Source organism: Oryctolagus cuniculus, chromosome 1, assembly GCF_051225735.1.
Source record: "Oryctolagus cuniculus isolate XC-2025 breed Fujian yellow rabbit chromosome 1, ASM5122573v1, whole genome shotgun sequence".
Taxonomy (NCBI): domain Eukaryota; kingdom Metazoa; phylum Chordata; class Mammalia; order Lagomorpha; family Leporidae; genus Oryctolagus; species Oryctolagus cuniculus.
This window is the reverse complement of record NC_142867.1, coordinates 25,722,062-25,741,316: the sequence shown is the minus strand read 5'-3', so window position 1 is coordinate 25,741,316 and position 19,255 is coordinate 25,722,062. Positions and strand designations below refer to the sequence as shown.

Below are 19,255 nucleotides of genomic sequence, written 5' to 3'. Positions count from 1 at the left end.
GATCCAACAGCATGCAATCTCAAACATTCCATAAAGATGCTACTATGAGAACAAAATGAAATGCAAAAATTTCTAACAATTAGTTTTATTAATTAACCTTACTCTGGGAGTCACTTCACCTATAAACATTGGCAACCTAAATTATAGTACTCTGAGGATGTATGTAAATAGTGACATGCATATATGTACATAAATTTCTAGAGATTCTCATACACCAAAAACTCATTATAATATATCCAACTGCTACCTATAGACAAGCCATAGAGTAAATGATTTTCTATGAAATAAAATTTTGGTTTTGTGTCTATATCCTAATTAGTTTTAAATCAACTTGTAAGAAAGGAAGTAAACTAACTCTTTCTGCATCTATTTCAGCATAATAGCTTGTGCTAACCATTACATGCTCAACTCAACTTATTTATTAAGGACTGGGTACTTGTGTAATAACTTTTCCCAATTCTCTAAGTAAACAGTGCTTCTTCTATGAAACTCTTGGAAAGGAAAAAAAAATAAGAGAGATAGGCTCACCACATTCCAATTCCAACAGGCACTACTTTAGTACCTAGTATGTTTCACCTTGGGCAAGTTACTTATCATTTCCATGGCTCAATCTCTTCTCTTCACTTGAAAAGCTGGAATAATACTATTCATCCCTTGGGGTTATTGGAGGCTAAAATTAGATAATTCAGAAAAAAGACTTAAGGTAATGCCTCTTACATTGTCAGAACTCAATAAATCTTAGGTATTCTTGTTATTTCTTTTTTGTTAGCCATATATCTTGCCAAATACTGGACATATAAAGATAGAAATATAGTCCTTACTCCTGCGAGAATCCTAATTCACTGGATGAGACAGCTAGACAAAACGATGAAGTACAATAATATATGTTCATTTCTATGAGACAAGATAATATAGGCACAAGAGCACTAATGTCACAGAAATTTAATCTCTGCTGGGAAATCAGGTAGTTTTCAATGACAAGGGTCATTTGATTTTGTAGACATTGGTGAAGGATAGAAAGAAGAGGATTTAAGCAGAAGGAGCATCCTGAGCTAAGACAAAGACTGATGAAAAATGCTGGCATATTTAGGGAACAGTAAATGTTCCCTATAACAAAAGAATTGATTGCCTGAGGAAGAGAGTCGGAAAGAAATGTGGAATGTGATTGGGTCTAGACTTGTAAGAACTGGTTGTGTCAAACTTAAGAGTCACATTTTATACTGCAGGTTATATTTTGGTTTTTGAATGGAATGTTATCAGATTTGATTTGAATAATTATAATGTTGGGCTAATATGGGAGGAGGGGTTGGAAGAAACTAGTGACAAGGGGAACAATTAGGATTATCTTCCAGTTGTTGTAACTAAGTCTTGGAGAGAAGTCTATGGTAGAGAAGTACAGTTTAATTACTCTCACCTCCATGCCCACCACTCAAGGGCTTGACAAGGAAGGACTGACTCCACTTTAGTAATACTCCTACTATGGGTGAGATGTAACCCAATGTATATTAGCATTTATGAGAAGCTGCGTTCATATAGCATACACAAGGTGGAGAAGACGATCTTTTCCAATAATAGGAGATATCCTCACAAGGAAAAGAAACTGTTATAATCAATCCTTAGATATACACCCACATTCACACCATCAATGAAAAGGACCTTAGTCTTAAGATGACAAGGTTGCTTTCTGGTTTCCAAGACTTGCTTTTGCCTCATTCCCCATGGCAGCAAATTAAACTTGAGCATTAGGTTCTGTGTTGGTATTTATATTACAGCCTTCTGAAGCCAACCAACTAGCTTCCTTTCTCAGGAAAGCTGTAGCTCTAGGTTGATTTTTCACACCATAACTACTGAGACCATTTTACCCTGTGTCTGTTTACTCCAGGCACCCGTAAACTCTGCAAGGATACAGGCCATGTGTGATGGCCCATTCTTAGTCTATTGCCAACACAGTTCCTGACCTACCATAAGCACTAAACAAAATGACTTGATAATTTGAAAAACAATTAATATCTAATTACAACTCTTTGCATATATGTAGTGATTATGTTGTAATGTAAGCATGACTTTTTAAATTTTCTTATGTCTTGTCTTCTGGAGCCTTGATGATGCTGGAAACATTGCCCCTCCTAGGAGTAGGCAATTCCTAAAGAGAATAAAGGACTTGCTTACAAACATGACATTGATATACTAACCATTGAGTCCAAATCTCACATTCAAGCCCCATTTTATCAGGTCCTCACAGAATAATTAAGATAACCCTTCTCTAATCATTCCTTGTCCAGGTATCAGGAATCAAGAAGCAGTGCCTATGTCACAGAGTTTGCTGAAATTATTTATTTAATCTATCCTACACCTTCTTACTTTGCCTTCCCTCAATAAAGCACATTAAAGGTTCTTGTCCACATTTTCAATACAAAGTTAACTTAATTTCCAGTGATCATAGTCATTAAACATTTTTCATTTGTGTAATTTAAATGTAGTTTCACATATGCCTTCCCTCCCTATAACACATTCTTCCTTAGTTATTGGTTATAAAAAAGTAATCTGTAAAATTACTGGCATGTAAGTCAATGAATGGTTTTAGGACTGAGGTCTCAGTACGTTGATCCTTCCTAACTCCTCTCATCGTATGGCCCCCAACATTCTTCAGACTTCTGGGGTCTCCAACAACACAGGTTGAAAAAAAACTAGATGACTGGAAATATCACAGAAGGAAAGAAAATGTCTATATTCTGCCATTTGCTACTTTTTCTCTTTAAAATAATGCCAGGTGGTCAATATAGAAAACTATGATATGAGATTGCCTGAGTTGATCTCCCTACTTGAGCTTCCATGAAGCTCAAATTTGATCAAGTTACATCGATTCTCTGTACTTTACTTTCTTCATCTGATAAAGGAAAACAGCAGGCTCTTTGAAGTTTGTTAGGAATGTCATGTAATGAAAGGTAAGTTCAAAAAGTTTACAGAAAATACATGGTTTTTCACAATATGCAATTTCCAAAAAGTCTTTGAAGACCTCTCTTATTTTGCACCAAAATAAACATTTTAATTTCATTTTCCATGAACTGTTTGAAGTACCCTTGAAAACATAAGGTTACTGGTTATTTCTTAAGAAATACAATATTTAGAAAATATTAAAAATCAAGTGATGGAACACTAAGTTTCTGCCTTTTTTATAGGAGAAGAACAAATAACATATGTTGTTCAAAGTTGTGGTAAGGCTTAACTGGCATGATGAAGTATTATACTCAGTAAAACATGCAAATATGACATATTATGATTTTTTGCAAAGTATATGTGTCCCTCCTTTTTCAATTCTCAGGCCTCATTTTGTTTTCTATTTCTTGCTTACCTCAAGGTCTTTGTGCCACTGCAATTAACGAGATTTCCTATAAATCAGTCATAAGTAATATTTTATGAATTATAGCCTGTTCAAAGCTAATTTATAACAGCAAATAATATTTGGTACATTCACTGAATCAAATACACTACTATTCACAAAAGGTTTTCTACTTTAAAATCTAAATTTTGTTACTCTATCAAAAACATGCTTCCAAATCTCTTTCATAAGATGTTTTTATCACATCAAAAGGAAATCAATTTAAAGGTAGGCACTATCCATTACAATGTCATCTTCTACAGCATTTATCTACAAATGTATTTGTGTGGATTTTGAATTAAACCATGATACTTATATCCTTGTCCCAGAGGATATTCTGACTTTGTCAATAGACCTTTCTTTCATTCTTTTATCCATGCTTCAGTGCTCAGATAACCCAACAAGAGATACAAAAAGCACTATATGCAGAAGACTAAGTCAGTGGGTATGCTTTACTTGGCCTTGTATCATTAAGTCAGGATAGGCTATGTCTACACATCAAATCAACTTCAAAAGAGAGATTAGAGAAATATGAATTTAATCAAAATTATTTTTCTTCCTCCTCCCCCCACAGACATTCACATGTATTCTCTAGAAGTCTCCCTAAACATTAAGAACGCATTCCTTGCTCCTCCAATGTCCTTATTAACATCTCTATCCTCTTTGGGATTCTCCTGCCAAAACAAATGGTTTCATTGATCCTTACAGGAATTTCCTCAAAGACCCATCAACTCTTTTACAGAAAACTTCAATATACGTCTTTGATTTAAAATTCATTGACTCTCCTGCCTTATCTTAACTATTTTCACCAATCTGGCATTGCTGTAGTTCTTATGCAATCCTACTCAAGCTCCTGCATCAGAGCCTTCTTAAAAGAAAGCTTTCAATTGTCAATAACTTCTGATCAATCTTCATTACTCCACTCATAGACACTGCTAAATATTTGCTTGATGACATTCTTCCCTATGAAAATAAGCAATAAATTTAGCTCTTTCTTACCAATAGGATGAATTAGTAATATTTTGTGTTAGCTTTTGACAATACTAAATATGAGTTAATCATTTAAAGATGCTTGAACCTCAAACAGCTGTCCTCCTCCAGCCCCTCCACTCAACACCTTACTTTCTACTCTTTTCAAAGAAAAATTTGTTAGAAAATTCACTCTCAAACTGGAAAAAAAATGAGAGGAAGAAAGAAAAGAAGGAAAGGAAAAAGAAAACAAATGAAAAAGGGAAGGGAAGGGAAGGGAAAGGGGAAGGGGAAGGGGAAGGGGAAGGGGAAGGGGAGGGAAGGGAAGGGAAGGGAAGGGAAGGGAAGGGAAGGGAAGGGAAGGGAAGGGAAGGGAAAGGAGAAGGGAAGGGAAGGGAGAGGAGGAGAGGGGAGGGGAGGGGGAAGGGGAAGGGGCAGGGGAAGAAGAGGGGAGGGGGAGGGGGAGAAAGGAAAATACAGTATTATCTGCTTTGGTAAAGGCTGGCCCAGGACTGATGGGTGGACAGAATTTGATTTAAACTAGGAATAGGCAATCTTTGTCTGTAAAGGGCTGTATAGTAAATACTTCCGCCTTTACTGTATGGTCTCCTGCTGCAGCTATTCAGTTTTGCCATGAGCTGTGCTACCTGAAAGTGTGGGCATTGAATGTGAATTTCATCTAATTGTCACAAGTCTCTCCCACCATTTAAAAGCTGAAAAAAATTCTTACCTTTGAGGCACACAAAAACAGATGACTGAGGACTTGCAGGCTACAGTGTGCTGGGTGTTTGTCTAAACAAATGCTGGTATTTCCATTTCAATTGCCAAAGACTAAAAAAGTTTGGCCATGTGATATAACTTGGCCAATGATATATGAGGCGTCGGCTGAGGGGGATGGAGAAGCTTTTTCTCCCTCAAATGAGAAGAAAAACATGAGAAAGAAGTAATTGTTTATTCTCTTTCTGGATGTTGTTGAGGATGTGAGATGCCTTGGGCTATGCAGACATCGTGTGGCAAAGAAGAGAGGCAGCCTGAGGACAAAGCTGATGGAGAAATGAGGGAAATATGGAAATAATTTAGATTCTTGGTGTTTGTAATAAACAGTTCAGTTAATGAGCCCTGCATCTGCCCCTGCCCTGGTCTATTTATTATGTAAAAATAATCAATTATTTATAGAATGAAGAATTAATTTATTTTTTCTGGTGATATGCAGTAAAACATCTGATACATTTTTATATATATATATATATATATATATATATCACAAGGAGAACATTGAAGAATAGAAAAGACAGAACAAAATGCTGATTTCTCATGTCATTATAAACTCAGGACCTTCTTCAGCTAAGGAAACACGATTTACTTATGAGAAATATCCTAAAGCTTGTGTACACCTTGCCAAGAAGGCATTTCACTGCAACATCACTTATATGGATATCTTTTTGGGTCTTAAAAAATGCTGGTATATACAGCAAAAAGGAAAAACAACAGAATAAATAACACTATTACCGAAGAAAGCTCACATCTTCAAGTCAAGTCCGTTTTTCCAAAATATCCTAATATTGATAATTTTCCCCCATTTTAAATCCAATATTGCAAATCTATTGAGCTTTCTCTAACCCTTCTTCAGGAGTATGTAGTTCTGTAGATTTTTCAAGGAAAACAAAACTTTGGGAAATATGCCCAGAACTGACCCTCAGGTAAATGTAATGGAAATGACACAACATTTAAATGGCTGTAACCCAGGGATTCAGCTTGTCAAGTCAACAGGTATCTGACTTTGCAATGATTTTTAGAAATTGTTGGAATTTTAGAAAACTGAGATTTAAGGGGCAAAAATACCTGGCTCTTTACATTCAGTTTTCTGGAAAATTAATCTGGCTTACATTAAAGAATAGATGTTCAGTGTTTATAAGTGACAACATAAAAATATCACTAGAAGAGATGAGGCATTATCTAAAAAAACTATGTATTAAAATAAATAATATAACATGTGGTATGATGAACATTAGAGCTGTTCTGGAGAGTATAATAAGCATTATTAAAATATTATATTGTTATATTTTCTAAAACTTTATAATCTTGCTGGAAATGTAAAACAAATATCCTCTTACCACTTTGCCATATGAATTATAGACACATGTAAATTTTAATTGTGCATATGTACATGTAAGTACTAATGCTAATAAGTATATATATATGTACATTTAAGTATATAAGTATAATGCTGTCAGAAATCAATGTAGGCATAGTTAATCATGAATTTCTAAGAAAAAGATTTGGGTCTTTAAAGGGATATTGGTTTTCATACAGGAAGGGAGGAAGGGTTATGGACAAGGAGGTAATCAATTATTCATAAAAGCAGAGAAAGGGTAGGTGTTTTGCCTAGTAAACACCAATGAAGGCTCCCAGGTCCCTTTATCAGCTTTGGCTCTTGACTCCATTTCCTGATAATGCAGACCTTGGGAGTCAGTGATGATGGCTCAAGTAATTCTGTCCCTACACCCTTGTGGGAGACCTGGATTGAGATCCCAGCTCCTGGTTTTGAATTGACTGAGTCTTAGTTATTGTAGGCATTTGGAGAATGAGCCAGATAGGTGTGTGTGTGTGTGTGTTTGTTTCTTTCTCTCTCTCTCTCTCTCTCTCTCTCTCTCATCCTTTCAAATTAAAAAATAAAAACACAGAAGAGTAGGAACACAAAAAAAATGAATAAAAGGGATAGTGGGCTTTTCTCATATAATTTAGACAGCAAAATTTTCCCAACTGGGGATCACTGCATGCCTGGTAGAAGAGTTTGGATTTGCTTCAATAAAGAGATTTAGGAAGAAACTTAAAGCTCTTAAGCAGAGAAGAGAATTGAGATCATCGTTTTAGAAAGTTTCTACTCTTAAACATAAAAATTAGTGAGAGAAAAATGGTTGATGAAAATATAAGTGACTTTAATAATTAGCATCCCTTTAATTTCTTTAAAATGAAACGGAAGTGATTTCTAATCTGATTATCTGATTGCTGAAACATGTACATGTTCACATTAATCTGCTCTACTTACAATCCTGTAGAACATGAAATACCAGTGAGCAGAAAATCAACTTTCACATACGGTTACATTGAAAAGATACTAGTGGGGGTCAGGGTTGTGGCTCAGAGGGCTAAGCCACTACTTGCAATGCTGTTATCCCATACAGGCAACAGTACAAGTCCTGGATGATCCACTTCTGATCCAAAATGTACCTGGGAAAGCAGCAGAAGATGGCCTAAGTACCTGCGTCCCTGCCACCCCCAAGGAAGACACGGATGAAGCTCCTGATTCCTGGCTTTGACCTGGCACAGCTATGGCCCTTGTGACCATTAGGGGAATAAACCAATGGATGGAAGATTCTCTCTCTCTCTCTCTCTCTCTCTCTCTCTCTCTCTTTTTCTCTCTCTCTCTGTCTCTCTGTATCTCCCTGTCTCTCTGTAACTCTGCCTTTCAAATAAGAGAAATAAATCTTTTTAAAAAATGTGTGTACAAAAGGAACAGTTAGCATTTTGGAAATTATGATCCACAACTCAGGAAGGAAGCATCTCTGACTTCTAGAACTGCTAGTGCATTTGCTGTAAAATGCCCTCAAAGCACAGCTAAACATACACTCAGTTTTCATTCTCTTGCTAACTTGAAACAATAGTAAACCACAGAAAGAATACCCAATCTATGCTATCAACATATAGTAGTACAAAAAGAGATTCAGAGTGAAAAGACCCTTCTTGGAAGCTTGACTTACTAGTACTGACTGTTCAAGCTTTGATAAATTGGCCTTCTCTGAGACACACCTTCCTGAGCAGGAAAGATAACAACAGCACTAAGTAGACATCAGTGAGGTAGCCGTATACCACCTGCAGTGCTGGCATCACATATGGGAGCTGCTTGGAGACCCAGCTGCTCCACTTCCGATCTAGCTGTTTGCTGTGGCCTGGGAGGGCAGTAGAAGACGGCCCAAGTGCTTGGGCCCCTGGACGCATGTGGGAGGCTCATTAGAAGCTCCTGGCTCCTGGATTCAGATGGGTGCAGCTCCGGCCACTGCAGCAATTTGAGGAGTGAACCAGAGTATGGAATACCTCTCTCTCTCTCTCTCTCTCTCTCTCTCTCTCTTATAAATAAATAAATATTTAAAATAAATAAGTAGACATTGGTGAGGACAGTTTGAACTAAACGAGATACCGTAAATTGAAAGCAAGTACCTTAATCTGACTATGTGCTCCCATAAATGCCACCACAGGTCCAGTGGCTCAATGCAGAAATGTGAAACTCTCTCTTGACTTTTCTGTTACTTTCTTTTTTTTGAAATTCACCACGCTATCCTTCTGACCTTCTTCAAAAAACATACTTTGGATACATACACATTATCTCCTTGATCCTTTCTAGACCAAGTCATCTTCATTCCTATCTTGGACCAATGACATATCCTGTTACCAGTTTATTTACTTTTGCAATTTCCTTACAACAATTAATTGTTCATAGACCATTCAGTGCAAATTTTTTTAGCTTATTTATGTATGTTTTTCATTTAGTAAATATAAATTTCCAAAGTAAAGTTTATGGATTGCAGTGGCTCCCCCCCCCATAATTTCCCTCCCACTCGCACCCCTCCCATCTCCCACTCCCTCTCCCATTCCATTCACATCAAGATTAATTTTCTATTCTCTTTAAATACAGAAGATCGATTTAGTATATATTAAGTAAATATTTCATCAGTTTGCACTCACACAGAAACACAAAGTGTAAAGTACTATTTCAGTACTAGTTATAGCACTACTTCACATTGGACAACAATTTAAGGACAGATCCCACATGAGAAGTAAGTACACAGTGACTCCTGTTGTTGACTTAACAATTTGACACTCTTGTTTATGGCGTCAGTAATTTCCCTAGGCTGTAGTCCTGAGTTGCCAAGGCTATGGAAGCCTTTTGAGTTCGCTGACTTCCATCTTATTCCGACAGGGATATAGTCAAAGTGGAAGTTCGCTCCTCCCTTCAGAGAAAGGCACCTCCTTCTTTGATGGCCCCTTATTTCCATTGGATCTCACTCACATAGATCTTTCATTTAGGTCTGTTTTTTTTTTTTTTTTTCCAGAGTGGCTTTCCATGTTTCAAATACTCTCATGGGCTCTTCAGCCAGATATGAATGCCTTAAGGGCTGATTCTGAGGCCAGAGTGCTATTTAGGACATCCATCATTCTATGAGTCTGCTGTGTATCCCACTTCCCATGATGGATCGTTCTCTCCCTTTTTGATTCTATCAGTTAGTTTTAGCAGACACTACTCTTGTTTGTGTGATCCCTTTGAATCTTAGACCTATCAGAGTGATCAATAGTGAACTGAAATTGATCACTTGGACTATTGAGATGGCATTGGTACATGCCACCTTGATGGGATTGTATTGGAATCCCCTGGCATGTTTCTAACTCTACCATTTGGGGCAAGTCAGCTTGAGCATGTCCCAAATTGCACATCTCTTCCCTCTCTTATTCCCACTCTTATATTTAACAGGGATCAATTCTCAGTTAAAATTTAAACACCTAAGAATAATTGTGTGTTAATTACAAAGTTCAACCAATAGTACTAGAACAAAACAAAGAAAAAATACTAAAATGGATAAAGTATTACATTGTACATCAACAGCACAAGAGATGATCAAGTCATTGTTTCTCATAATGTCCATTTCAATTCAAGAGGTTTCCCCTTTGGTGCTCAGTTAGTTGTCGCCGATCAGGGAGAACATATGATATTTGTCCCTTTGGGACTGGCTTAATTCACTCAGCATGTTTTCCAGATTCTTCCATCTTGTTGCAAATGACAGGATTTCATTGTTTTCTACTGCTGTATAGCATTCTATTGAGTACATGTCCCATAATTCCTTTATCCGGTCTACTGTTGATGGGCATTTGTGCTGGTTCCAGGTCTTAGCTATTGTGAATTGAGCTGCAATAAACATTATTGTGCAGACAGCTTTTTTGTTTGCTAATTTATTTTCCTTTGGGTAAATTCCAAGGAGTGGGATGGCTGGGTTGAATGGTCATGTTATATTCAGGTTTCTGAGGAATCTCCATACTGACTTCCATAGTGGCTTAAGCAGTTTGCATTCCCACCAACAGTGGGTTACTGTCCCTTTTTCCCCACATCCTCACCAGCATCTGTTGTTGGTAGATTTCTGTATGTGAGCCATTCTAACCGGGGTGAGGTGAAACCTCATTGTGGTTTTGATTTGCATTTCCCTGATTGCTAGTGATCCTGAACATTTTTCATTGTCTGTTGGCCATTTGTATTTCCTCTTTTGAAAAATGTCTATTGAGGTTCTTGGCACATCTCTCAAGTGGGTTGTTTGTTTTGATGTTGTCGAGTTTCTTGATTTCTTTGTAGATTCTGGTTATTAGCCCATTATCTGTTGCATAGTTTGCAAATATTTTTTCCTATTCTGTCGGTTGCCTCTTCACTCTCCTGATTGTTTCTTTTGCAGTACAGAAACTTCTCAATCTGATGCAATCCTAATAGTTAATTTTGGCTTTGACTGCTTGTGCCTCCAGGGTTTCTCTAGGAAGTCTTTGCCGGTACCTATATCCAGCAGGGTTTCTCCAATGTTCTCTAATAATTTGATGGTGTTGGGTCGTAGATTTAGATCTTTAATCCATGTTGTGTGAATTTTTGTGTAAGGTGAAAGGTAGGGGTCTTGCTTCATGATTCTGCACATGGAAATCCAATTTTCCCAGCACTATTTATTGCATAGACTGTCCTTACTCCAGGGATTGGTTTTAGATCCTTGATCAAATATAAGTTGGCTGTAGCTGTTTGGATTGATTTCTGGTGTTTCTATTCTGTTCCATTGGTTTATCCATCTGTTTCTGTACCAGTACCATGCTGTTTTGATTATAACTGCCCTGTAGTATGTCCTGAAATATGGTACTATGAAGCCTCAGGCTTTGTTTTTGTTGTACAAGATTGCTTTAGCTATTCGAGGTCTCCTGTGTCTCCATATAAATTTCAGCACCATTTTTTCCAGATCTGAGAAGAATGTCTTCGGTATTTTGATTGGTATTGCATTGAATCTATAAATTGCTTTTGGAAGAATGGTCATTTTGATGATATTGATTCTTCCAATCCATGAGCATGGAAGATTTTTCCATGTTTTGGTATCCTCTTCTATTTCTTTTTTAGGATTTTGTAACTCTCATCGTACAGATCTTTAACGTCCTTGGTTAAGTTTATTCCAAGGTATTTGATTGTTTTTGTAGCTATTGTGAATGGGATTGATCTTAGAAGTTCTTCCTCAGCCGTAGTATTGCCTGTGTATACAAAGGCTGTTGATTTTTGTGCATTGATTTTATATCCTGCCACTTTGCCAAACTCCTCTATGAGTTCCAATAGTCTCTTACTAGAGTTCTTTGGGTCCCCTAAATAATCATGTCATCTGCAAAGAGGGATAGTTTGAGTTCTTCCTTCCCAATTTGTATCCCTTTAATTTCTTTTTCTTGCCTAATAGCTCTTGCTAAAACTTCCAGAACTATATTGAATAGCAATGGTGAGAGTGGGCATCCCTGTCTGGTACCAGATCTCAGTGGAAATGCTTCCAACTTTTCCCCATTCAATAGGATGGTGGCAGTGGGTTTTTCATAGATTGCTTTGATTGTATTGAGGAATGTTCCTTCCATACCCAGTTTGCTTAGAGTTTTAACCATGAAAGGGTGTTGTATTTATCAAATACATTCTCTGCGTCTATTGAGATAATCATATGGTTTTTCTTCTGCAGTCTGTTAATGTGGTATATCACATTGATTGTTTTGCGCACATTGAACCATCCCTGCATGCCAGGGATAAATCCCACTTGGTCTGGGTGGATGATCTTTCTGATGTGTTCTTGCATTCTATTGGCCAGAATTTTATTGAGAATTTGTGCATCTATGTTCATCAGGGATATTGGTCTGTAATTCTCTTTCAATGCTGTATCTTTTTCCAGCTTAGGAATTACGGTGATGCTGGCTTCATAGAAAGAATTTGGGAGGACTCCCTCTTTTTGGATTGTTCTGAATAGTTTGAGAAGAATTGGAGTCAGTTCTTCTTTAAATGTCTGGTAGAATTCAGCAGTGAATCCATCTGGTCCTGGGATTTTCTTTGTTGTAGGGACTTTATTACTGTTGCAATTTCTGTCTCAGTTATGGGTCTGTTTAGGTTTTCTATGTCTTCCTGGTTCAATTTAGGTAGGTTGCATGTGTCCAAGAATCCATTTCTGATAGATTTCCCTGTTTGCTGGCATACAAGTCCGTGTAGTAATTTCTAATGATTCTTTTTATTTCTGTGGTGTCTATTGTTATGTTTCATTTTTCATCTCTGATTTTATTGATTTGGGTCTTTTCTCTTCTTTTTTTAGTTAGTTGGGCCAATGGAGTGTCAATTTTGTTTATTTTTTCAAAAAACCAGCTCCTCGTTTGGCTGATTTTTTATAATTTTTTTTTGATTCAATACTCTTTATTTCTTTTCTGATTTTAATTATTTAACTTCTCCTACTAGATTTGGGTCTGGTTTGCTGAAGATTTTCTAGATCCTTGAGGTGAATTGAAAGCTCATCTATTTGGTGCCTTTCCAATTTCTTGATGTAGGCACCTATTGATACAAACTTTCCTCTTAACACTGCTTTTACTATATCCCATAAGTTTTGGTATGTTGTGCTGTTATCCTCATTTACTTCCAGAAAGTTTTAGATTTCTGTTTTGATTTCTTCTATGACCCATTGTTCATTCAGGAGCATGTTGTTCAATCTCCATGTGTTTGCATATGCTCTAGGGATTCCTGAGTTGCTAATTTCCAACTTCATTCCTTTATGGTCTGAGAAGCTGCATAGTATGATTCTAATTCTTTTGAATTTGCTGAGACTTGCTGTATGGGCCTAGTATGTGGTCAATCCTAGAGAAGGTTCCATGTACTGCTGAGAAGAATGTGAACTCCTTAAGTGTAGGATGAAAAGTTCTGTAGATATCTGTTAGATCCATTTGGGCTATAGTGTCGATTAAATCTGCTGTTTCCTTGTTGATCTTCTGTCCTGTTGATCTGTCTATTTCTGAGAGTAGAGTATTGAAGTCCCCCAGTACTATTGTATTGGGGTCTAAGTCTCCCTTTAAGTCCCTTAACAAAACTTTTAAATAAACCGGTGCCCTGTAATTAGGTGCATATACATTGATAATCATTATATCTTCCTGTTGAATTGATCCATTAATCATTATATAGTGCCCCTCTTTGTATCTCTTAAGAGTTTTTATGGTAAAGTTTATGTTGTCCAATATTAAGATGGCTACGCCTGTTCTTTTTTCATTTCTGTTGGCATGGTATATCTTTTTCCAGCCTTTCACTTTCAGTCTGTATGCATCTTTGTTGGAAAGATGTGTTTCTTATAAGCAACAAATAGATGGGTTTTGTTCCTTAACCCAGTCAGCCAATCTTTGTCTTTTAACTGGACAATTCAGGCCATTAACGTTCAATGTGACTATTGATAAGTAGTAGCTTTGCCCTGCTATTTGCTAAAGATATTTTCTAATTTATGCTTTGAATTCCCTGTGATCTTTTGCTGTGAGGTTTCCTTCCTTTACCTTCTTTCATACTGATGACCGTGTTTCTGTGTTTCTGTCTGTAACACATCTTTAATAAGCATCTTTTGCAGGGCTAGACGAGTGGCGACAAATTCTTTCAATCTCTGTTTGCTGTGAAAGGTCTTTATTTCACCTTCATTCACAAATGAGAGCTTTGCAGGATATAATATTCTGGGCTGGCAGTTTTTCTCTCTTAGTACCTGGGCTATTTCTTGCCATTCCCTTCTAGCTTGTACGGTTTCTGATGAGAAGTCTGCTGTGAGTCTAATTGGAGATCCTCTGAGAGTAATCTGACGTTTCTCTCTTGCACATTTTAGGATCTTTTCTTTATGTTTCACTGTGGTGAGTTTGATTACAACGTGTTGTGGTGAGGAACTCTTTTAGTCATGTTTATTGGGGGTTCTATGAGCTTCCTGTTCTAGGATGTCTCTGTCCTTCTCTAAACCGGGGATGTTCTCTCCAAGTATCTCACTAAAAAGGCCTTCTAATCCTTTCTCTCTCTCCATGCCTTCAGGAACTCCTAGAACCCGAATGTTGGATTTTTTAATAGTATCCTGTAGATTCCCAACAATATTTTTTAGATTTCTAATTTCCTCTTCTTTTCTTTGGTTTGATTGTATATTTTCTTGTGCTCTATCTTCTACGTCCAATATTCTCTCTTCTGTTTCACTGACTCTGTTTTTAAGGCTCTCTAATGTGTTTGTCATTTGATCTTTGAGTTCTTCATTTCATTTTGATTTCTCTTCACTACCACACTTTCCTGTTCTACTAGTTTCTGTGTTGCATTTTGATTCCTCCTTAAGATTTCATTTTCTCAAAGGAGATTTTCTATCCTGTCCAGTAAGGAATTCTGTACCTCAAGCATTTGTTTTTGAAAACTTCTAGTTGTTCTTATCATAATTTTTTTTTTATTTTTAACTTTTATTTAATGAATATAAATTTCCAAAGTACAGCTTATGGGTTACAATGACTTCCCCCCCATAACGTCCCTCCCACCCGCAACCCTCCCCTTTCCCACTCCCTCTCCCCTTCCATTCACATCAAGATTCATTTTCGATTCTCTTTATATACAGAAGATCAGTTTAGCACACCTTTAGTAAGGATTTCAACAGTTTGCTCCCACACAGAAACATAAAGTGAAAAATACTGTTTGAGTACTAGTTATAGCATTAAATCTCAATGTACAGCACACTAAGGACAGAGATCCTACATGAGGAATAAGTGCACAGTGACTCCTGTTGTTGACTTAACAAATTGACACTCTTGTTTATGGCCTCAGTAATCACCCTAGGCTCTTGTCATGAGCTGCCAAGGCTATGGAAGCCCCCTGAGTTCACCAACTCTGATCATATTTAGACAAGGCCATGGTCAAAGTGGAAGTTCTCTCCTCCATTTAGAGAAAGGTACCTCCTTCTTTGATGACCCGTTCTTTCCACTGGGATCTCACTCACAGAGATCTTTCATTTAGGTGTTTTTTTTTTTTTTTTTTTTTTTTTTTTTTTTTTTTTTTCCCAGAGTGTCTTGGCTTTCTATGCCTGAAATACTCTCGTGGGCTTTTCAGCTGGATCCGCATGCCTTAAGGGCTGATTCTGAGACCAGAGTGCTGTTTAGGACATCTGCCATTCTATGGGTCTGCTGTGTATCTCACTTCCCATGTTGGATTGTTCTCTCCCTTTTTTTATTCTATCAGCTAGTATTTGCAGACACTAGTCTTGTTTATGTGATCCCTTTGGTTCTTATCATAAATTTTTTGAAATCCGGATCTTGCATTTCTTCCATCTCATCATTTTCATAATCTTGGCTTGGGGTGTCTTGTTCATTTGGGAGTGTCATAATGTCTTCCTTGTTCTTGTTTCCTCGGTTTTTGCATTCGTTTCTTGGCATCATGGAGATATCTTTGGATTCTTCTTCCCTCGCTGTGGTGTTTTTTCTTGTCATATATGACTGTATTAAGTGGACTGTCTGCTTTTGATGGAGCCTTAGAGGCTTGAGATGGGTGTGGCCTGAGAGCTCTCTTTGGTTCTTCAGGGTTAAGGGTGTGCCAAAGGTTACACTCCCAGGTTAGGCGTGGTAAATCTCTCTCTGTTTCTTTCTTTCTTTCTTTTTTTTCTTTTTCTTTTTTTTTTTTTTTTTTTTTTTTTTTTGATTCAAAAGGGAAGTAATTCCTCACAGCTGAATGGAATTGGAGGTAGTTAGCAGGTGAATGATATACCCACAGGAGCCAGAGATCGGAAGCTCTTTCCCAAGGACCACACAGGGAATCTGTCCTGCCCTCAGTGTGGGCTCAAATTCTCCTCCAGTCTCCCACTGGGTTGCCAAGGTTACTGAATTGTAGCATCTCTGGAGAGTACTCACATGAATTCTGTGAGTTCTCTCCCCCACCATCTCTTTTAGAGTATAAATTTGTCTATATTGTTCTTTGATTGAAATATCTCTATTAGCTCCAAACTGCTTTGTGCTACAAGACATGATCTGACCCCTGCCTACCTGTTCCTTCTCCCTTCTCTGTTCAATGCTATTGGCCTTTCTTTGTTTCTTAATTGGTTTGAGCTCATTCCTGCTTCAGGTCCTTTTCCTTGCCATCCAGTACTCTCTTTAAATTCCATAGTTTTTTGAAATTGTTATCTTTATTTTTTATTAATTTATAAAGAACAGATTTCATGAATTTCATAGATATGACTCTAAGAATACAACTATACTTTCTCAGAAAGTTCTTTTTGATCACCCAGGCTAAAGTGGCCCACTGTATTTACAAATTATCATATTCATCTTTCATCAAACTATTTATTGTTATTTGCTGTTTGGCACATACACTCAAGTTACTGTTTTTTTACTGTCTGTCTCACCTCAGTGGAATGTTAATTTCCCCAGAGTAGAAACTAGTTTCAGTAATTCAGAGGTATTCAGCTCAGTTATTCCTCATAAATATTTGCTACATGCATAAACAAATGAATGAGTATTCAAGCAGACAGAAACAGGTTGTAGACAACAAGTTAAGACTGAAAACTTTGAAGACTCATGTGACATCATATTGAATACTAATGGTGGTTGATCCCAACCACCTTGTAGAGTTCTACTCCTACAATAGAAACTTGATCAATGTCTGGAATGTTTGTCCCATGTGTAGTTATTTTCACAGAAGTTTTTCCTGCAAAGGAGAATTGGGGACAACAAACTAACTCAAAGATCATTTCACTGTGTCCTTGCTCTCTTGGTATGTTTTATGAGGGAAGGTTGAGTAGGGGAGGTTTCCATATGTCTTTCTCTTTTTATCAGTAGCAGCCCTGTTTTATGTTTGACCAAACAATGCCCTCTGCTGTATATATCTAAAATAACAAGATTACCTTAAAATTCCTACTTAAGATGCATACTTTATTTTTATGATTTTCTTCTTCATGTGACACGTTCCTATACTTCAGGATTATGAAAATTTGACTTTCACATTAGGATCTGACCATTCTTATAGCAGAGAACAAGCATTCCTATAGTGAGCAAGTTGAATTACCAGCAAATGCCCTTTAAAATGGAAGAGCCTCTTGACCATCATATTCTTGCTTCAAGGTCTCATTTGAACCATTTATTTAAAAATTCATAGGTGGAAAATTCTAATTCTACCATCACAATTCAAAGCAATAAGATGGAATAGGCAAAGGATTAGGAGAGGCAAAAGCAGTTCCAACCTTGTTCAAGCAAGAAAAATCAGACCCAGAAACACAGTCACTACTTGGCAGTGCTAAAAATAAAATTAATTTGCTTTCTTTCCTGCTTGTTTACACTCTCATGATGCCGGAGAGCTAAGCATACCTGGCATGAGGATTCTGGCTGTTTATTAATCCTTTTGCTCATGTTCTCCTTTTGAGGTTGTTTATTTGTGAAAATATGAAATATAGATGATTATAGATGACTGACTTCTTTCTTAAATTAGACGGTGGATTTGGTGTGTTCAAGAGTGTGTTTAGTTTTATGAAAGCTATTTGCTTCAACAAAATGCATAACCAAAGGAAAAACCTTAAAACCTCAAGCTCCAAATTTTGCTTGATATTTCATTTTTCAGGTAATGAAACCAGAATGCCCCAATTGTCAGAAATGTGCCTATTTGGAAAAATGCCTACATTTTCCAGTGCATATTATTTTGAAGTCCACAGCCAAACTACAAGTGAAAAATTCATTTCTTTTCCCCTCCTTTTGTTTTTTTCTTTTGTCTCAGTTTCAATGGCCAATCAATGATTAATGTATATTTTTCCTTATATCTAAAATTTATATTTGTGTTTCACATGTTTCCCGTGGGATATTTTCAAGGTATAGCAGACTTAGTATAGCAATAATCAAGGACCTAGACTATCACAGTCCAAAAAAACACCAGGAGATCTCCAATACCTACTGAGTAAAGACTAAATTCCTTAATGCCTCTACCCACTGGATGCCAGCATCACCTCCAGTTGTGAAAATATCCAGAATCTCCAGAACCCTCCAACTATGCTCCTGGGAGGCAAAATTGTCCTCTTGAAAACCATAAGCTTCGTGTGACCTCTGAGACACTCCATGATGCTGTGCCAAACTGTTTTCCTGGTCTTACCTACCGGGACTGTTAACACAGCCCAGGTTGCAAATGTTCTCATTCTAGAAATTTACTCCACTTTTCTTTTTCAGAGTGCGGTTCCAGGTTCCTTTAACTGAAACTGTCCAACCCTAATTTTTCCATCAAAATTGCAACAAGTGTCAATTTTAAAATGGCTATCTCAAATTGGCTTTCATATTATTACCAACCAGTATTAATCTGTCTTCCCCTAATTGTAAAGCCAAGACTACATCATCACTTAACAAATATGCTAAATGTTTAGGAGTGTGTTCAACTGATTTAAGCATAAACTGATTGAAATTAAGAACTAGATGGGCCAGCGCCGCAGCTCAATAGGCTAATCCTCCACCTAGCAGTGCCGGCACACCGGGTTCTAGTCCCAGTTGGGGCACCAGATTCTTTCCTGGTTGCCCCTCTTCCAGGCCAGCTCTCTGCTGTGGCCCGGAAAGGCAGTGGAGGATGGCCCAAGTCCTTGGGCCCTGCACCCCATGGGAGACCAGGAGAAGCACCTGGCTCCTACCTTCGGATCAGCGCAGTGCACTGGCCGCAGCACACCAGCCATGGCAGCCATCGGAGGGTGAACCAACAGCAAAAAAGGAAGACCTTTCTGTCTCTCTCTCTCACTATCCACTCTGCCTGTCAAAAACAAACAAACAAACAAAAAAAAGAACTAGATGGTGTCTATGCTTTCAGTAAATATTTGCTGAAATGAATTG

At 37.4% G+C, this 19,255-nt stretch overlaps 1 protein-coding gene across 5 annotated transcripts in view; it reads right to left on the bottom strand.

Annotated features, from left to right (window-relative positions):
* Nucleotides 1-19,255, bottom strand: part of LRRC4C (leucine rich repeat containing 4C) — a 556,054-nt gene that overhangs the window by 3,474 nt on the left and 533,325 nt on the right. The window contains exon 1 of one of the 5 annotated variants that reach the window (XM_089309475.1): nucleotides 529-666. The exons of the other annotated variants lie outside the window; for them this stretch is intronic. The gene's annotated coding sequence lies outside the window, so the exon portion shown is untranslated. Of the gene's footprint in view, nucleotides 1-528; nucleotides 667-19,255 lie in introns of those variants that run through there. 5 annotated transcript variants of the gene reach the window in all.